At 43.5% G+C, this 20771-nt stretch overlaps 1 protein-coding gene across 31 annotated transcripts in view; it reads left to right on the top strand.

The window, feature by feature from the left end:
* The first annotated feature begins 11275 nt into the window (after window positions 1-11275).
* Window positions 11276-20771, top strand: part of nrxn3a (neurexin 3a) — a 2037428-nt gene continuing 2027932 nt past the window's right edge. For 10 of the 31 annotated variants that reach the window (XR_011960406.1, XR_011960405.1, XM_072568149.1 and 7 more), the window contains exon 1: window positions 11277-11671. The gene's annotated coding sequence lies outside the window, so the exon portion shown is untranslated. Of the gene's footprint in view, window positions 11672-20771 lie in introns of all 31 variants that reach the window. The other 21 variants (XM_072568129.1, XM_072568125.1, XM_072568128.1 and 18 more) reach the window with 4 other exon arrangements.

Genomic DNA, 20771 nt, shown 5'->3' with positions numbered 1-20771 from the left:
CAATCAGAGATACATACCTGTATTCAGAGATGCACACATGCAGCCAGAGACACATACCAGCAACCAGAGACACATATCTGCCATCAGAGATGCATACATGTAATCAGAGACACATACCTGCAATCAGAGATGCATATCTGCAATCAGAGGCACAGACTTGCAATCAGAGACGCATACATGCAATCAGAAACACATACGAGCAATTAGAGACACATACCTGCAATCAGAGACACACACCTGCAATCAGAGACACATACCTACAATCAGAGACACTTACCTGCAATCAGCGATGCATACCTGTAATCAGAGACACATACCTGCAATCAGAGACACATATATGCAATCAGAGACACATAACTGCAATCAGAGACACATACATGCAATCAGAGATCATATACCTGCAATCAGAGACACATACCTGCAATCACAGATGCGGACCTGTGATCAGAGTCACATACCTGCAATCAGAGATGCATACCTGTAATCAGAGACACATACCTGCAATCAGAAACGCATATGTGCAATCAGAGACACATACATGCAATCAGAGACACATAGATGCAATCAGTGACACATACCTGAAATCAGAGACACATGACTGAAATCCAAGATGCATACCTGTAATCACAGACACATACCTGCAATCAGAGACACATACCTGCAATCAGAGACACATACTTGCAATCGGAGGCACATACCTGCAATCAGAGATACATACCTGTATTCAGAGATGCACACATGCAGCCAGAGACACATACCAGCAACCAGAGACACATATCTGCCATCAGAGATGCATACATGTAATCAGAGACACATACCTGCAATCAGAGATGCATATCTGCAATCAGAGGCACAGACTTGCAATCAGAGACGCATACATGCAATCAGAAACACATACGAGCAATTAGAGACACATACCTGCAATCAGAGACACACACCTGCAATCAGAGACACATACCTACAATCAGAGACACTTACCTGCAATCAGCGATGCATACCTGTAATCAGAGACACATACCTGCAATCAGAGACACATATATGCAATCAGAGGCACATACATGCAATCAGAGATGCATTCCTGCAATCAGAGACACATACCTGCAATCAGAGACACATATATGCAATCAGAGACACATACCTGCAATCAGAGATGCATACCTCTAATCAGGGACACATACCTGCAATCAGATTTGCATACCTGTGATCAGAGATACATAACTGAAATCAGAGATGCATATCTGTAATCAGATATATTCCTGCAATCAGAGACACATACCTATAATCAGAGATACATACCGGCAATTAGAGATAAATACATGTAAAAGGAGTCTCGTACCTGGAATCAGAGATGCATACCTGAAATATGAGATACTCATCTATAATCAGAGATGCATACCAGAAATCAGAGATACACACCTATAATCAGAGATGCCTACTAGAAATCAGAGATACACACCTATGATTAGAGATACATGCCTGTATTCAGAAATGCATACCTGTAATTATAGATACATACCTGCAATCAGACACACATACCTGCAATCAGAGACACATACATGCAATCGGAGACACATACCTGTAATCAGAGACACATACCTGTATTCAGTGATGCACACATGCATCCAGAGACACATACCAGCAACCAGAGACACATACCTGCAATCAGAGATGCATACATGTAATCAGAGACACATACCTGCAACCAGAGACACATACCTGCAATCAGAGATGCATACCTGTGATCAGAGACACATACCTATAATCAGAGATGCAGGCCGGCAATATGAGATACATACATGTAAAAGGAGCCACATGCCTAGAATCAGAGATACATACCTGAAATATGAGATACATACCTGTAATCAGAGATGCATACTTGTAATTATAGATGTATACCTGTAATCAGAGATACATACCTGTAATCAGAGATACATACCTGCAATGAGAAATACATACCTGTAATCCAAGATGCATTCCTGTAATCAGAGATACATGCCTGTATTCTGAGATGCATAACTGTAATCAGGGATACATACCTATAATCTGAGATACATACCTGTAACCAGAGTCACAGACCTGCAATAAGAGACATGTTCATATAATTAGAGACGCACACTGGCAATTAGTGATACACATCTGTAATCAGAGACACGTACCTGCAATCAGAGACACATACCAGCAATCAGAGACACATACCTGTAATCAGAGACACATACCTGAAATCAGAGATGCATACCTGCAAACAGAGACACATACCTGTCATCAGAGACACATACCTGAAATCAGAGATGCATACCTGCAAACAGAGACACATACCTGTCATCAGAGACATATACCTGCAATCAGAGACACATACCCGCAATCAGAGACACATATCTACAATCAGAGACACATACATGCAATCAGAGATCATATACCTGCAATCAGAGATACATACCTGCAATCAGAGACGCATACCTGCAATCAGAGATGCATACCTGTAATCAGAGACACATACCTGCAATCACAGATGCATACCTGCAATCAGACACACATACCTGCAATCAGAGACACATACATGCAATCGGAGACACATACCTGTAATCAGAGACACATACCTGTATTCAGTGATGCACACATGCATCCAGAGACACATATCAGCAACCAGAGACACATATCTGCAATCAGAGATGCATACATGTAATCAGAGACACATACCTGCAACCAGAGACACATACCTGCAATCAGAGATGCATACCTGTGATCAGAGACACATACCTATAATCAGAGATGCAGGCCGGCAATATGAGATACATACATGTAAAAGGAGCCACATGCCTAGAATCAGAGATACATACCTGAAATATGAGATACATACCTGTAATCAGAGATGCATACTTGTAATTATAGATGTATACCTGTAATCAGAGATACATACCTGTAATCAGAGATACATACCTGCAATGAGAAATGCATACTTGTAATCCAAGATGCATTCCTGTAATCAGAGATACATGCCTGTATTCTGAGATGCATACCTGTAATCAGGGATACATACCTGTAACCAGAGACACAGACCTGCAATAAGAGACATGTTCATATAATTAGAGACACATACCGGCAATTAGTGATACACACCTGTAATCAGAGATATATACCTGTAATCATAGATATTTGCCTGTAATCGGACACACATACCTGTAATCAGAGACACATTCCTGTAATCAGAGACACATATCTGCAATCTGAGATGTGTACATGCAATCAGAAATATATAACTGTAATCAGAGATACATACCATTCACCAAAGAATACCTGTAATCCGAGATGAATACCTGTAATCAGAGACATACTTGTAATCAGAGATACATACCTGTTCTCCAAGACAACTACCTGTAATCAGAAATACATACCTGACACTAGAGATGCATACCTCTAATCAGAGACTCATACATATAACTAGAGACACATACCAGCAATTAGAGATACACACCTGTAATCAGAGATACTTGCCTGTAATCTGAGATGTATACCTGTAATCGGAGACACATACCTGTATTCAGAGATACATACCAGTAATCAGAGACACATACCTGTAATCAGAGATATATACCTGTAATCAGACATACATACCTGTAATCAGAAAAATGTTTGTAATCAGAGACACATACCTGTAATCAGCAATACATATCTGTGATAAGAGATGCACACTTCTAATCAGGGATACATACCTGTAATCAGAGATACATACCTGTAATCAGAAACATATACCTGTAATCAGAGATACATATTTGTAATCAGAGACACATACCTGTAATCAGAGATACATACCGGTAATGAGAGATGCATTTCTGTAATCTGAGATGCATACCTGTTAATCAGACACACATACCTGTAATCAGAGATACATACCTATAATCAGAGATCAATAACTGTAAATAGAGATACATACCTGACACCAGAGATGCACACCAGCAATTAGAGAAACATACCTGTAATCAGAGACACAGAACTGTAATCAGAGACGCATACATATAATTAGAGACACGTATCGGCAATTAGTGATACACACCTGTAATCAGAGATACTTGCCTGTAACCAGAGATGCATACCTGTAATCGGAGTTACATCCTGTAATGAGGGATGCATACCTGTAGTCAGAGACACATACCTGTAATCAACGACACATATCTGCAATCAGAAATATATACCTGTAATTAGAAATACATACCTGTAATCAGAGATGTATACGTGTAATCAGAGATACATACCTGTAATCAGAAAAATATGTCTATAATCAGAGATACATATTTGTAATCAGAGACACATACCTGCATTCAGAGATACATACCTGTATGAAATTTGAAATGGTTCAGAAAAGATTTACAAGGATGTTGCCAGGGTTGGAGGATTGACCTATAGGGAGAGGCTGAACAGTCTAGGGCTGTTTTTCCTGGAGAGTCGGAGGCTGAGGGGTGACTTTATAAAGGTTTACAAAATTATGAGGGGGATGGATAGGATAAATAGGCAAAGTCTTTTCCATGGGGTCGAGGACTCCAGAACTAGAGGGCATAGGTTTAGGGTGAGAGGGGAAAGATATAAAAGAGACCTAAGGGGCACGCAGAGGGTGGTACGTGTATGGAATGAGCTGCCAGAGGATGTGGTGGAGGGTGGTACAATTGCAACTTTTAAGAGGCATTTGAATGGGTATATGAATAGGAAGGGTTTGGAGGGATATGGGCTGGGTGCTGGCAGGTGGGACTAGATTGTTTTTGGATATCTGGTCGGCATGGATGGGTTGGACCGAAGGGTCTGTTTCCATGCTGTACCCTCTCTATGACTCTGTGACTATGACTCCATCCCTTCGAAGAGCATCCCACCCTATCCCCACATCCCTCTGGCCAATTCACTCAACCTGAACATCTTTGGATTGTGGGAAGAACAGGAGCACCCGGAGGAAACCCACACAGACACGGGGAGAGTGTGCAAACTCTAAAGAGACGGTTTTCCGAGGCTGGAATCAAACCTGGGTCCCTTATACAGTGAGGCAGTTATATTAGCCATTGAGCCACCATGCTGCTCCAGGTGTTGAGCAGGATCTACAAGAGACAATGCAGGACATTGCCTTGGATTGAGTAGAAGCTCCAATTTTAAACTCCTTGGCGTTGGCATTAGTACATCAGGTGATTTATCGGTTTCTTGTTTCTTGCTTGAAGTGAAATGGAGAGGCAACGACAACAACATTTGAAAACCAGTTAACCTGACAATCCTTAAGGCGAACACTTTCGTGCCCCTTGATGTCATTGACTTTATACAGGATGACACTGAAGCTGGGTCGAGGACAGATCAGATCAGGCTGGAGCCAAAAAAAGAGAACAAAAGGATTGGCTGGACATGGTCAGGCTGAAATAAAAATTGGTAAATAAGACTTATTTAAACCACTCAGCTCTTTTCTTGCAATTTTCTATGGTTAAATTGTAATGATGTTGAGGAGCCAGTGTTGGACCGGGGTGAACAAAATTAAAAATCACACAACACCAGGTTATAGTCCAACAGGTTTTTTTGGAAGTATGAGCTTTCAGATCGCTGCTCCTTTGTTGGGCAGCGAGTGGAGCTGAAACATAGGACACAGACTTTATGGCTAGCTACCTACAAGTGCTGCGAAAATTTGTACTTCCAAAAGACCTGTCAGACTATAACCTGGTGTCATGTGATTTTGAAAATATGGGAACACGTTGTATGGTCTAAGTTTGTATTCCATTGATTGTAGGTTAATTGAGGAGTTAAATGCACATTTAAATTATGAGTAGGAAAATAGGGCATTATGGCTGGACAATTCTTCCTCGTTCCCTCGAGGAGAGGTAAAAACATTAAAGTGAATACACCTAGGAGCAAAAAGGCAAAATGTATTGTGCAAAATTTCTGTCCAGTCATTCTTAGGCAGTCAAAGTCAATACAAGACATCACAGAATCACAGATTTGTTATAACGCAGAGCAAGGTAAGGAGGGATATGGGTCAGGAGCAGGCAGCTGGGACTAGTTTAGTTTGGGATTATAGGGGCACGTTATTACAGATGATGGAATCTGTACTGAAAACAACAAATGGTCAAGGTCACAATGGGGCAGGCAACATCCACGAATTGTGAAACATTTAGTATGCTGCTATACAGAGGGACCTAGTTGTCCGTCTGCATGAATCACAGAAGGTTGGTTTGCAGGTGCAGCAATTTATTAAGAAGGCAAATGGAATTTTGTCCTTTATTGCTAATAGGATTGAGTTTAAAAGCAGAGAAGTTATGTTGCAGCTGTACAGGGTGCTGGTGAGGCCACACCTGGAGTACTGTGTGCAGTTTTGCTCTCCTTACTTGAGAAAAGATGTACTGGCACTGGAGGGTGTGCAGAGAGGTTCACTAGGTTGATTCCAGAGTTGAAGGGATTGGCTTATGAGGACAGACTGGGTTGATTGGGATTATATTCATTGCAATTTAGAAGAATGAGGGGGCAGTTTATAGAAACAGATGAAATTATGAAGGGAATAGATAGGATAAAAGTAGAGAAGATGTTTCCACTGGTGGGTGAAACTAGGATAGGAGGGCATAGCCTCAAAATTAGGGGTAGCAGATTTTGAAGGAACTTCTTCATCCAGAGGGTTGTGAATCTGTGCAACTCCCTGCCCACTGAAGTGGTTGAGGCTTCCTCATCTAATGTTTTTAAAGCTAAGGTAGATAACTTTATGAACAGTAAAGGAATGAAGGGTTATGATGAGAGGGTGGGTAAGTGGAGCTGAGGCCATGAAAAGATCAGCCATGATCTTATTGAATGGCGGAGCAGGCTTGAAGTGTCACGTGACCCACTCCTTGCTCCTGGTTCTTACGTTCTTATGTTCATGGAGAGAGAACACGTTAGGTTTTGAGTCTTAATGACTCTTCATCAGATTGGGATTATGTTCATCATGGACTGGTTGGACTGAAGGGTCTATTTCCATACTGTATGACTATGACTATTAAGGTGATGCGGCCCTCTGTATTTGCACTGCTTCTCCAAAAGAGCATCATGACTGAGGACGATTATCCCACCCTTCCTTCATAAGTCTAAACCTTGCTTCCATTTAAATAACCATCTAATGCCCTTTTGAATGTTTCTATTAAACTTGCCTCCACCGCACTTGCAGTTATTGCATTCCAAAACTGATCGAGGCACTGTGTGAAAAAGGTTTTTCTTACGTCTACTTCATTTGCAAGTCACTTTAAATGTGTGCTCTCTTTCTCTCAGTCTTGGTTATTTTATGAGTAGGGCACATTGAAACTCATATCCTGTATGACGGTTCAAAGAGCAAACTGGGGCTAACTCTATCCTTTATTGGTGGTGGAGTCCAGCATAAGGAACATGACCATAACATTAAAGTTAGGCTGTTCATTGGAGATTGTAAGAAACACTTCTTGAGGTAAAAGAACAAAGGAAATTTGGACGCCTCCTGCCCTGCCAAACGTTGTCGCTGGTGAAAGTTTACACAATTGGCATTGGTAGATTTTTTTGTCAAGCCAGGGTTATTCAAGTTTATGGAACTAAGTTGGGCAGACGAAATTATCATGCAGATCAGCCATGACTTCACTGAACAAGTCAGAGGGGCTGAATAGTCTTCTCCAGTTATATATTGCAATATTTCTTGAACTGGCAAAGAAATGAAGCTGAAGAGGTTTCTGTCTATGTTTTCTGCGTTATAGATGGCCAGGAACTGCTAAGTCATCATGGAATTAGGTTTTATTAGTTACTCATTTCTCTTTTCAATATAGTTGGCAGATAACGAACTAACTTATCAGCACACACAAAATGAATTGAATCAACAGTAAAATAAAAAGAAAGAATTGCAGATGCTGGAAATCTGAAACAAAAACCAAAATTGCTGGAGGAACTCAGCAGGTCTGGCAGCATCTGTGGAGAGAAATGAGAATTAACATTTCAGGTCCAGTGACACTTCTTCAGATAGATAAAAGTGTCCAAGTATCATTCATATGGACAATCATTGGTTCTGCAACTTTCATTTTCCTCTTTCTGATTTGTTCATCACCAATCAATTAAATTTAAATAGAAAGTTAATGTATCCTGCTTCCAAAGTGTCTCTGAAGGCTGGAATGATTGCAACTTTTACATTTGATACTGATGGAATCCAGTGAGGATAGGTGTATCAAAAGCCAAGCTCCATTTCATAGTAACTAACTCCATCCCTCTCCATAGGCACACCCTGAGGTTGAACCAGATAGTCCTTAACCTCGAACTTGACCACAAATAAAGGTTCCCATCTCATTATCTCCACATCCCAGAGAATCTACTTTTACTTCTGTAACGTTACCTCAATTCAATTTCTTCCTCAGTCCATCTGCTGTTGGAATCCTCAGTCAGCCATGACTTTGCAACGTATGGACTCAATGATTCAAACGTTCACCTGGCCAGCCTTCCACCTCCTGTAAACTTAAGTGTATGCAAAACTTTGTTTCCCATATTCTACAGTGGTCCAAGTCCCAAACAGTTATCACTCTTGTAACCTGTGACAATCTGGATAAGCATTGAATTTAAAACTCTCAGCTCTGTTTTCAAATTCATCCATGACCTCAGTCCATTTACTCTTTCACTTTAATATCCTCTGTGATTTCTCTGTTCTTCCAAGGCTGGTGCTTTCTGTGATTTCACTTAGCATCACTCCACTGTCGAGGACTCAGCTCTGAAGTTCTCTCTCAAAAATTTCTCTCTCATCTTCTTTAATATGCTCCTTAAGATCTTTCTCTTTCCTCAGGGTTGGCTTAATATAACAAAGTCACATCAGAGTTGAATCGTTCCCACAATCCAATGCACTTACCTTAAATCCACATTGGATCCAGGGGATCAGAAGAGGAGTAGATCATTAGGCCCAAGTAATGTCTGTTCCGGCAGTTGGCATCGTTCTATCTCAATGTCAATCTGTTACCCTCTGCATCGAACCCCCTTCTGATGAAGGGCTTCTGCTCAAAATGTCGATTCTCCTGCTCATCGGATGCTGCCTGACTTGTTGTGCTTTTCCAGCACCACACTCTCAACTCTGACTCTCCAGCATCTGCAGTCCTCACTTTCACCTGGTTGGCTTAATATATCTTGATATGGCTTGCCCTCTGAAGTGCATTGGGGACATCATATTGTGTTCAAGGGCTACATAAATAAAATTTGTTGGCTGATATGCTACAAATTTGGTTAGGATGACGTTAGATCCATTTGTTTGAAACCCATTCCTGTTAGGGTATGAAATGTCAAATATATTGAGTATTTGCACATAATTTACACAGATGAGCTTTGCATCCCTGCTCTTATCCACGTCGTATTGGGACTTCTGGAATTGTTTATGTAGATGCAAGATCGGTTGTTAAACTTCATTTTCAAACCGATTGATTTTTGTTCACCAAAACAAGTGGGAATATGCGGCACATGCAATTAGTTCACAAATCAGCTGTGAATCAAGGTCCCCAAGTTAAACTGCCTCACCCTTGTTCAGTAAGTAATTAGTAAGGCAATTGGTATGTTGCAGTTTTTTCATTGGGAGAGGATTTGTGTCAAGAGCAATGATCCATTAATGCAGCCAGATAGGGCCTTAGTGAGACTACACCTGGAATATCATGTGCAGTTATCTTCACCTTACGTAAGAAAGGACATATTTTTACACGGGGATTGCACTGAGCATGCACCAGACTGATTCCTGGGATGACAGGTTTGTCATTGAGAGGAGATTAGATTGACAAGGTTTTTTTTGGTTTGTGGGGTGTGCGTGTCACTAGCTAGGGGAGCAGTCATTGCCCATCACTAATTGCCCAGAGGGCAGTAAACAGTCAACCACGTTGCTGTGGGCCTTGGGTCACATGTAGGCCAGATCAGGTAAAGATGGCAGATTTCTTTCCCTAAAGGGCATTAGTGAACCAGATGGGATCCCCCCCCCCCCCCCAACAATTGGCAATTAATTCATTGTCATCATTAAACCCTTAATTCCAGATTTTTATTGAATTCAAATTCCACCATCTGCCAAGGGTGGTTCAGACCAAGATCCCTAGAACATTACCTGGCTCTGGATTAATGTCTGGTGGTAAGACCACTAGGCCATCACCTCCTCATGAGACAGAATCTTATGGAAGTGTCTAAGATTTTGATAGAGGTGGAAGACTCAATATAGGATGATGCTTCCTCTGTCTATGGACTCAGGGAGGGTTGTGGTCTCATGATATGAGGTAGGGCAGTTAGGACCGAGATGAGGATAATTTTTTTGTGAAACTTTGGAATTCTCTACCACAGACAGCTGCGAAGGCCAAGTCACTGAACATGTTTAATAGAGAGAGAGAGATTTCTGGACACTTCGATTCCCTCCGGTGATCTATCTTAAAGTGCACAGCTTTCAGCCTTTCGCGATTTATTGAGGGACTTGTGTAGGAGAAATTCAGAAAGAGGCGGCAAATGAGATCAGACTTTAAGCAGACACTTTGGGCGGCACGGTGGCACAGTGGTTAGCACTGCTGCCTCACAGCGCCAGAGACCCGGGTTCAATTCCCGCCACTGTCTGTGTGGAGTTTGTACATTCTCCCCGTGTCTGCGTGGGTTTCCTCCGGGTGCTCTGGTTTCCTCCCACAGTCCAAAGACGTGCAGGTCAGGTGAATTGGCCACGCTAAATTGCCCGTAGTGTTCGGTGAAGGGGTAAATGTACGGGAATGGGTCTGGGTGGGCTGCTCTTCGGAGGGTCGGTGTGGACTTGTTGGGCCGAAGGGCCTGTTTCCACCCTGTAAGTAATCTAAGTAAAGGGGGTTGGTGCGGAGGGTAGCAGAATGGCATTGAGATAGAACCATACTAAATGGTGGAACAGACATGACTGGGCCCAATGATTTGCTCCTCTTCTGTCCCCCTGGAGCCAATGTGGATTTAAGGTGGGTGCATTGAATTGTGGGAACAACTCGACTATGATGTGACTGAAGGACCAGCAAACTCATCTTTCAAACTTCTTAAGTGAACATTCAGTCTTCAATTCCACCTCTTGATTCTTCGAACCCCGTTTCAAACTGTTCGCTGCGTTCAGCAGTGAAATGTACAGCTTTCCCAAGAAATGGAGAAATTGTCTCACACCTCCCCCCCCACTTAAAAAAAATAAACAGCACATTTCTACACAGCCGTCTGCTTTGATACGGCCGGCCGGAGATTCTCTCTCTCTCTGGAGAGCATCATAAAGCAAAAGGCCGTTTCCTTTTTAAATGGTGCTGTCGGCGGTGTGCAGGGCGGGGTTTAGACGCTGTGTGGAGATGCCAAACTCTGACTTGCTTTGACGAAGGGCTGCCATAAGCCGGAATACCAGGGCAAAGACAGGGAGGGGGAATCGTGACGCGAGGAGTCTGCAGCAGAAAGGGAAAAGAGAGACAGACACACACATACACACAGGGAAAGAGAGAGAGAGAGAGAGCAGGGCTGCCGTGTTTTTTTTCTCTCTTCTTCTCTCGTTCCCATCTCTCTCTCTCTCTCTGTAGCTGAACTGCCAGTATCTCCCACAGCTACTGGGACATCTCCAGGCGTTCAACCCCACTCGGAATCGATCTCGCCATCGGAAGGGATTTAACGGAAGGAATCGGATTGGACTTGTGTATCTGTGCATGTGTGCGTGTGAGAGTGAAGGTCTGTCCGGGACAAGTCCTGCAAGGTACGATTTTGGGATAGAGGAAATGAAATGAAATTCTTTCTGCTTGCACTTAACCAGCCGGTTCGTGCACTGGCGTTTTCTCGTGTTGTCTGGGAATAAGGCACCAGTGTTAAATTCTCGCCTGCGACTGAGGTGGACCATCGAATACCTTTTGGGGTGGGTAGGGTGGAATTGGAGTCACATAAATTGTGACATTTCCTGCCTCCCCAGAATGCAGAGTGTAAATGAACAGATTGCCGCTTCGAGTCTGAAATGTAAGACCATTGCCTGAAATTGTCAGCAGGTCAGCCAGCGTCTGTGGAGGAGGAGAGATTTGCTGCTGTGTTTCGTTGGTTTGTTGAAAGTGTGGGGAGGGACTGTGTGCTAAGCAATAACGATATTCGTTAGCCCCCTCCCGGTGACACTGCAAAGTAAAGTCGGCGTGGATCCCAGTCATCATATCGACCGCACAGTCCGATTACTTTGACCTGCCGGGGGCCAAGTGATCTATCTTAAAGTGCACAGCTTTCAGCCTTTCCGGATTTATTGAGGGACTTGTGTAGGAGAAATTCAGAAAGAGGCGGCAAATGAGATCAGACTTTAAGAAAATACATGGGGATGTAGTAAGGGCTGGGAGCTGAAGAAAGCAGTGGATAAGCAGAGAGCTGTGGATGCTGGAAAGCTGAAGCTAAACCAGAGACCGCGTTTTTGTGTGTGTGTGTTTTTTGTTACAGATATTAGTGATGTTTGACGCTAGATTTGGGAGGAAAGCAGAAGGTTGGCACTAGGGCGTAGAAACGGTGCGGTCAGTGTGGACCGAATGGTCCACTGTAACCGCTGTAACAATTCAGTGATTGTCAGTCTGACTGTATCACTGTCTCTCTCACACACACATCCGTTTTAGCTTCTTTCTCCTTGATAGAACCCAGTCCACGGCGCCGTTAGCACCCCCCGCCCGGCGACAGAACCTGGTTTATAATCGCGCCAAATGTTACTCAAATCATCTGGTCTGGGGGGGAAAAAAACCGACAACGTGCCATAGTAAAACGTGATGGTGTGGGGGCGAAAATTGCATCAACTTTCCCTCCGGGGGTCGTGGTTAAGGGGTTGTGTGTGTGTGTGTGGGGGGGGGGGGGGGAGGTTCTCGTTTCGCCCTTGGTGATCATTGACAGAGGTCAAGCCAACTTTATCGCGGATGCGTCGCGGGCTCTTTCTGACTTTATTTGTTTTATTTATAAATTCCTGCCTGCGCGCTTTAAAGTTGCTCCGCGTTCTGCCATACAAGTGTGGGGGAATTAAAACTGAATTAAAACTGGAATTAAAACTCTTCGCTACCACACCCCCCCCCCCCCATTTATTCTCCCCCCCCCCGGCCCATCCCCCTATTTATTCTCACCCCCCCCCCCGGCCCATCCCCCTATTTATTCTTCCCCCCCCCCCCATTTATTCTTCCCCCCCCCCCCACCACCGAACACTCGTGTGCTTTTATATTTCGATGCAGGAAAATGTTTGCGTTTTGTTTTCTCTGGAGATTCACACCTGGAGCTTGAGCTCTTTTATTTTGAAATTGTTGCAAAAATTGCAGCTGGAAATTGAACGAGGTTCTGAAACGTTTACGCAGTGAAAGATTAAAGTGGACATTTATAGCCATATCCATAGAGAGAGAGAGATAGGAGATGGGACAGAGAATAATATGCCGACATAATAACCAGAAACTGAGACAAAACAGTGCGGGCAACAGCACCGGGATTGCAAACAGAGGTGGAATATTTGGTTTTGTGTGTGTGTGCCCGTTTAAGCCTTCATTTGTAAAGAGCGGGATCTTCTCCAGGATAGAAATCCTTCCTCCAAATAACATAGGAGTCTTCTCAGCCCATAGGGCTTCTCTGTTATGGGGGGGAGACACAATTGCCGGTGGTTAATCCTGAGGGCTAACCTCAGGCCAGGGGAGAGGTTGAGTAGGAAAGTCCTCCAGCCGGTGAAGTTCAGAGTTGAACCCACACTTGGCTTCACTCAACCACCCAACCGATCTCCAAGTGAGGTTAGAGGGTAAGTGCGAGATTCCCGGGATAGATCCTGTCCATCCGCTGGGGATGTGCCGCTATAATCGTTAACCTCTTCCAAACGCCCCTTTTCTACTGCCATGTGCTGACCTCCACCCCTGGGAGCCTGTGTTCTTTCGCCCCTCTCTGTGTTCATCCCCCCCCCCCCCCCCCCACACACACACTTTTTCCTATTCAGAGATGTTACAACGTAGGTCGGGAGCAGGTGGCACTTCAACCTGAGACCCCGAGCTGAGAGGGAGGGACACTCGACCACAACTACACCCTTTTTTTGTTGCAAAAATACATTTCTGAATTGCCTCAGACTTTAATGAAAAGTTGGTCTGCTTTTATTTAGGGCCGGTATTAGCTGAACTGGAAATGGTGCGGGCGGGCGGGGGGTTCAGAAGGATTAAATTGCATCATCTGGGAGTATTTTTGTTTTTTTAAACCAAGTATTGACTGGGCATATTTTGCGAATTACTCCGGGTTTATGGATGACTAAGTTTTAGAATTCCACTGTTGGGATAGGCGTTAGGGTTAGTTAGCGGGCAGCGATGATGCACAATGTCTGAAGTAAACGAAATAGCCTTTGAATTATGGTTGTGTATGTTTGGGGCTATCAAGTGAACGCCCCAGTGTGTGTGCGCTCTCCAGTGTGTTGTCTGTACACATCTGGTTTCACTGTCGCCGTTTTAAATCGGAATGTTTAGCAAACGCCGATTATTTAATCAGAGATTGGAAGGAGGGGTTGGAGGGGTAACAAAATAACACGTCGACTGAGTCCCACACCACCCCCCCCCCAACCAAAACAAGGATTTAACCATATTGAAAAGCTTTGTCGACGACGTATTCACCATCTCATCCTCCCCAGCAACCCAGCGTCGATTTTGCATCTCCATCACAGAAGATGAAATTTAATTGCACTTGGCTTCTCGTGAACGCTAAATGTCAGTGTTCGCGGAAAAAAAATAAACAAAAATGCAACGCAGCTGGCGAAATGGCAGAAATTGTTTCTTGGGGAGGGGGAGAGTGTACCGTCGAGTCGTTGAAGCGTAACTTTTTTTTATCTCAAAGAGGCAGAGCGGTTCTCAGGCAGAGGGAAAAAAAATCCAAAAATCGAAATTGCAGGAGAACCTCAGCAGGTCTGGCAGCATCTGTGGGAAAAGGCAAGGTTAACGTTTCGAGTCCAGTGACCCATCTTCAGATTCAAATAGTGCATTTGAACATATAGGTGTCTACATGATTACTACATGAATACCTAGTCAGGCAGGCAGTGATGTGATCTAATATTCATTTCACAAGCTGTACATAAAATTATAGCCTGCAGGGAGTTGCCATTAATGATGTTTTATATATATAATATATATATAAAGATAAACCATTTGCTGTGGAGGCGAGGGACAGCGAAATAGCCTTAAATGTGAGCAGTCGATATTTACCGGATCGGCTAACTCAGGGATGGTATTATGTGCTTTGTGAAGGATGTGAGACTTGAACCCAGTCTGCCTTGTTTAGAAGTAGCGACATTACCATTGCACCACAGAAGCTCAGCCCGGGTAAGAGTATGATACAATCGGGCGAATAGAATGGGTCTATGAGCCACTCCGGCAGCTCTAAGTGTACAGGCCATTCAGGGTCTGACAATAGCAGATGCCTATATTTTGTCTTCGATCCAGTTCAGTTCCTGAACCTGACGTGTTTTTAGCTCCCCCCCGTACAGAGAGGAAAATATATACAAAAGTTGACATTCGGCCTCGGTCGGGTATCCCATCACCGAGAGAACTGGCTCTTTCCCGACAAATCTCAGAGAGGGAAGAGGGGAATTCGGGGTGAAGTCAGGGGGAGGGAGGCGGTGGTCTTTCGGGTTGAATCCGTCTGCTTCACGTTTTTGGGAACAGCGGGACACGGTTGAGTGAAAACTTTATGGGAATGTTTGGCAACGAGGAGCTCTGGGCTTGGGAGGAAAGATGCGCCCCCTCCCCCTTAAAAAAAACTGAGGGGACCTGGATGTTTAGTTTTGGTCTATGTGTTTTCCTATTTGGATGCAGCGTGCCCCGAGGGGTGGGTGGGAGAGTGGGTAGCTTTCTGTCAAAGGTGCACGTCTGCAGTTTTCCTACCTCTGTCTGCTGCATTATTTCTTTCCTCAGTGGAATGGGCGATGCTGCTTGTCTCGGGCCCGCCGGTTGTCTGCTTGTGTTTGTGTTTTGTACGGAGCGCGCTCCCGGCGCGTGACAGGAGCGCCCGGGTAGCGCGCTCCCGATCCCGCGGGTGAGGAGTGGGGGTAGAGGAGTGATGGCGAGGCGCGCCAGGGAGTGCAGCATCAAGCATTGGAAAGCCCATCACCTTAAGTAGAAGAACCTTAATTTGATTTTTGTTAAGAGACAATAATTGGGTAGTTTTCTTTTAAAGAATACACCTTGGAATCATAGAATCGTTACAGTGTGGAAACAGGCTCTTCGGGCAGCAAGTCCACACCAACCTTGAAAGGGTTCAGAAAAGATTTGCAAGGATGCTGCCAGGGTTGGAGGATTTGACCTATAAGGAGAGGCTGAACAGGCTGGGGCTGTTTTCCCTGGAGCATCGGAGGCTGAGGGGTGACCTTATGGAGGTTTACAAAATTATGAGGGGCATGGATAGGATAAATAGACAAAGTCTTTTCCCTGGGGTCGGGGAGTCCAAAACTAGAGGGCATAGATTTAGGGTGAGAGGGGAAAGATATAAGAGAGACCTACGGGGCAACGTTTTCAAGCAGAGGGTGGTACGTGTATGGAATGAGCTGTCAGAGGAAGTGGTGGAGGCTGGTACAATTGCAACATTTTAGAGGCATTTGGATGGGTATATGAATAGGAAGGGTTTGGAGGGAAATGGGCTGGGTGCTGGCAGGTGGGATAGATTGGGTTGGGATATCTGGTCGGCATGGACAGGTTGGACCGAAGGGTCTGTTTCCATGCTGTATCCCAATTCCCCTGCTACACTACATTTTCCCCTGACTAATGTACCTAACCTACACATCCCTGACCAATGTGGGCAATTTAGCATGGCATGCACATCTTTGGTCTGTGGGAGGAACACACACACAAACTTCATGCAGACAGCTTTCCAAGTCTGGGATCAAACCAGGTTCCCAGATGCTGAGAGGCTACAGTACTAACCACTGAGCCACCACACTAACCCTTTGGTTTGAAACACAAATAATCACCTCTTGCATTTAGGAATGAGAGGAGGCATTCCATTAGATCAGGATCTGGACAGAAGATAGGAGGAATCTGTTTTCTCAGAGAGTTGTGAATCTATGGAATTCTTCTCTCAGGTATTGAGGCTGGCTCCTTAAGTATATTCATGAGATGGACAGAGTTTTAATCAGTTAGGAGATCCAGTGTTATGAGAAAAAAGCAGAAAGTAGAATTAAGGATTATCAACCTCATTGAATGGTAGAGCAAACTTGATGGGCAGAATGGTCTACTTCTGCTTCTATATCTTGTGGTCTTATCGGCCTGCAAAGTTGGCATTGACTCCAGCTCATTCTTTTTATTAGAAAAATTCACTCAAAGGATGGTCCACTGGAGTGATTCCAGCGATGAGGAACTTTTCGTTAATTCAATCATGGGATGTGGACGTTACTGGCTTGCCAGTATTTATGCTCCTCATTGAGAAGGTGATGGTGAACTGCTTTCTTGAATTACTGTGGTCTACATGCTGTAGGTAGATCCACAATGCCAATAGGGAGGGAATTCCAGAATTTTGATCCAGCGAATGTGAAGGAATGGCGATGTATTTCCATGTTCGGATGGTGAGTGGCTCAGTAGGGAACTTGCAGGTGGTGGTGTTCCCATGAAGCTGCTGCTCTGTTCTTCAAGATAGAAGCAATCATCAGTTTGGAAGTTGCTGTCTAAGTATCTTTGGTGAATTTCTGAAGTGCATCTTGCAGATAGTACACACTGCTGCTAGTGAGCGTCAGTGGTAGAGGGAGTGGATGTTTGTGGATGTGCTGCCAGGCAAGCGGGCTGCTTTGTTTGGGATGGCATCGAGTTTCTTTAGTGTTATTGGAGCTGCACCCATCTAAGTAAGTGGTTCGTATTCCATCCCACTATGGACTTGTGCCTTGTAGATGGGGGATAGGCTTTGGTGGTCAGGAGATGAGTTGATTGCCCCTCTATTCCCGGCCTTTGACCTGTTCTTATGGCCACTGTATTTTGGTGGTGAATCCAGTTGACTATTTGCTCAATGGCAACTCTCAGAACATTGATTAATGGGTAATAAGTTAGGTAAATAACTTGAGAAAGTTAGGTCTCTGTTTTTTCTTGGAGCCGAGAAACCTGAGAGGAGAAAGGATAGAAACTCGTGGAGTCTGGGCAGAGTAGATAGTGAAAAACTGTTTCTGCTGGAAGAAGGATGGTGAATGAGAGCACATGGATTTAAAGTAACTGGCAATATAAACAAAGGAGACATGAGACCGAGTCTTTCTAACTCGGTGAGTGGTTGGGATCTGGGATACACTACAGAAGAAAATGATGAGTCAGGATGACTTGAGATATTGGAGGAACTTGACTCATTATCTGTAAAGGAAGAATGTGCAGGATTATAAGACCATAAGACATATGAGTGGAAGTAAGGACATTCGAGACATCGAGACCACTCCACTATTCAATCATGGCTGATAGGCATTTCAACACCATTTATCCGCACTCTGCCCATGTCCCTTAATTCCTTGTGGAATTAAGAATTTATCAATCTCTGCATTAAAGACATTTGACATTCGGCCTCCACTGCATTCCGTGGCAATGAATTCCACAGGCCCACCGCTGTCTGGCTGAAGAAATGTCTCCTCATTTTTATTTTAGATTGACCCCCTCTAATTCTAAGGCTGTGCCCTTAGGTCCTAGTATCCCTGCTGGATGGAAGCAAATTCCCAGGGTCCACTCTTTTAAGCCATGCATTATCTTGTAAGTTTCTATTAGATCTCCCCTCAACCTTCTAAACTCTAATGTATACAATCCCAAGATCCTCAGCCCAAGATCCTTAGGCCTACCATTCCATGGATCGTCTGTGTGAATCTCCACTGGATATGCTCCAGTGGCAGTATGTCCTTCCTGAAGTGTGGGGCCCAAAATTGGACATAGTATTCTAAATAGGGCCTAACCAGAGCTTCACAAAGTCTCAGTAGCACATCGCTGCTTTTACATTCCAACCCTCTTGAGATAAATGACAATTATGACAGAGGGTAGGTGAATAGCATTGAGTGTGTTGCTCAGTAGGAGAGCCAGCGTAGACACAGTGGCTGACTGGCCTTGTGTGCTTATAACTATTCTGTGATCGGAGCATCACTGGTAAACAAGCATTTATTGCTCATCCCTAACTGTCCTTGAGAAGGTGGTGTGTCACCTCTTTGAAATTTTGTGCAAACAGTTTAGGCAGCATTAATAGTTTGCTAGATCTTCCTGAAGAAGGGTTACACCCGAAATGTTGACTTTTCCACCTCCTGCTGCTGCCTGGCTTGCTCTGTTCTTCCAGCCTTCTGCTTGTATACACCAGACCATTTCAAAGGGCAGTTATAAGTCAATTGTATTACTGTTGGCTCTGGAGTTACCTAGCAGATAAACAAGATTAGCGCTGTAGGTTTATTTTCTGAAAAAGCATTATTCAACGCGTTGGGTTTTGATGGCACTGTGCTAGACCTCACAGTTGCTTTGGCTGCTGCCAATTTTTTTATTCCAGATTTCCTTAATTAGCTGAATTTAAATTCTCTTTGGCCTTGATGGGAGTTGAACCGATGGCTCCGGATCATACATCCACTTGGCTTCTGGATTACTCGTCCAGCTATACAACCCTCTTTCAATATGCTGCAGTCCAGCAGTCTTTGTAGTTTTGTTTCTAAGAGAAAATGGAGGGAAATTATTGATTTGACCTTTCATTGGAATCATCCAAGTAGTTCATTTAGTACCTCATGGCAGAGAGAATGGAAAAACCCAAAGGAACTGTATGAACCCGAGATTTACCTTTTTACCCTTAAACTCCTTTTTGCTTCTGTTTCCATGGTTTATGAGCTAAAGACGTGCTTCAAGGATAGCACACCTAGACTTGTCATCAGTTTGATAAGGAATGTCTTGCATGAATAATTCACTTGCTCTTATTTTGGTATTGACTTGGAGTGCGCAATATCAAAATGAAATGTTTAAAGGACCAATGGTATTTATTGCCAACATAACTGTTCATATTTTTACGATGTAATTTCTTCTCAGAGTCTTTTAGTGTAAAAAAACTTACAGAGCAACTATTAATCCAGGTGAGAATTGTTATTGAACAATCAAGGCCATTGTACAGAATTGCTGAGAACTAGCTTAAGGCAGCTGTTAAGTCCTATTGCCTACAGCGATTCGTAGTCTTGGCCCACACACACGGATGATGGTCTGATGGGCCAGGATTACTAGGCTACTGAGCCATGTGCAGGAACACTAAAACAAGGACAAGGATAATTTGGATGGAAAATATTTTTATTCCATCATCACTGGTCTTCTGTTAATCTTGGCATCGATATTGAGTCTCAGAGGATAGCAGAAGTTCATCATTAGCCCTACTTATAATTAATAGGCTATTTATCTCTGATATTTACTTTCTTTTAATGGGCAGAGGTTCTGTGGATGACATAAATATTTGACAGTTCTTTATTCTCTGCATACCAACTCAATATAAATTGGGAAGTGTTGCTGAATCTTCAGTTTACTTGATCTAAACATTTTAAACCTGTCATTTGCAAATGCTTGTTTAGAACTTAATTACATTGTTATGTTGATGCATGCTGATGGAATGTCGAACAGATATTGTTGCAAGGCTGGCTATCAATAAGGGAGGACACAATCAGAGACATGATATGTAGCTAGAATTTTTTTTACCTGTGGCAATAGAAGCATGTATGGAAATTATTGCTTGGCAGGACATAACTTAAACATTATTAAAATGAGACATTCAATCAAAGTTTCTTTTGCCTTGCAGTCATCAGTACTGGAATGCAAGAATACCAACTTTAGAAAGGAAACAATAATATATATAAATACATGATATGAATGATAAAGTTTCCA

This window comes from Chiloscyllium punctatum, chromosome 4, assembly GCF_047496795.1.
Source record: "Chiloscyllium punctatum isolate Juve2018m chromosome 4, sChiPun1.3, whole genome shotgun sequence".
Taxonomy (NCBI): domain Eukaryota; kingdom Metazoa; phylum Chordata; class Chondrichthyes; order Orectolobiformes; family Hemiscylliidae; genus Chiloscyllium; species Chiloscyllium punctatum.
Note: the sequence above shows the minus strand (reverse complement) of the source record. Positions and strands in the feature narration are given on the sequence as shown.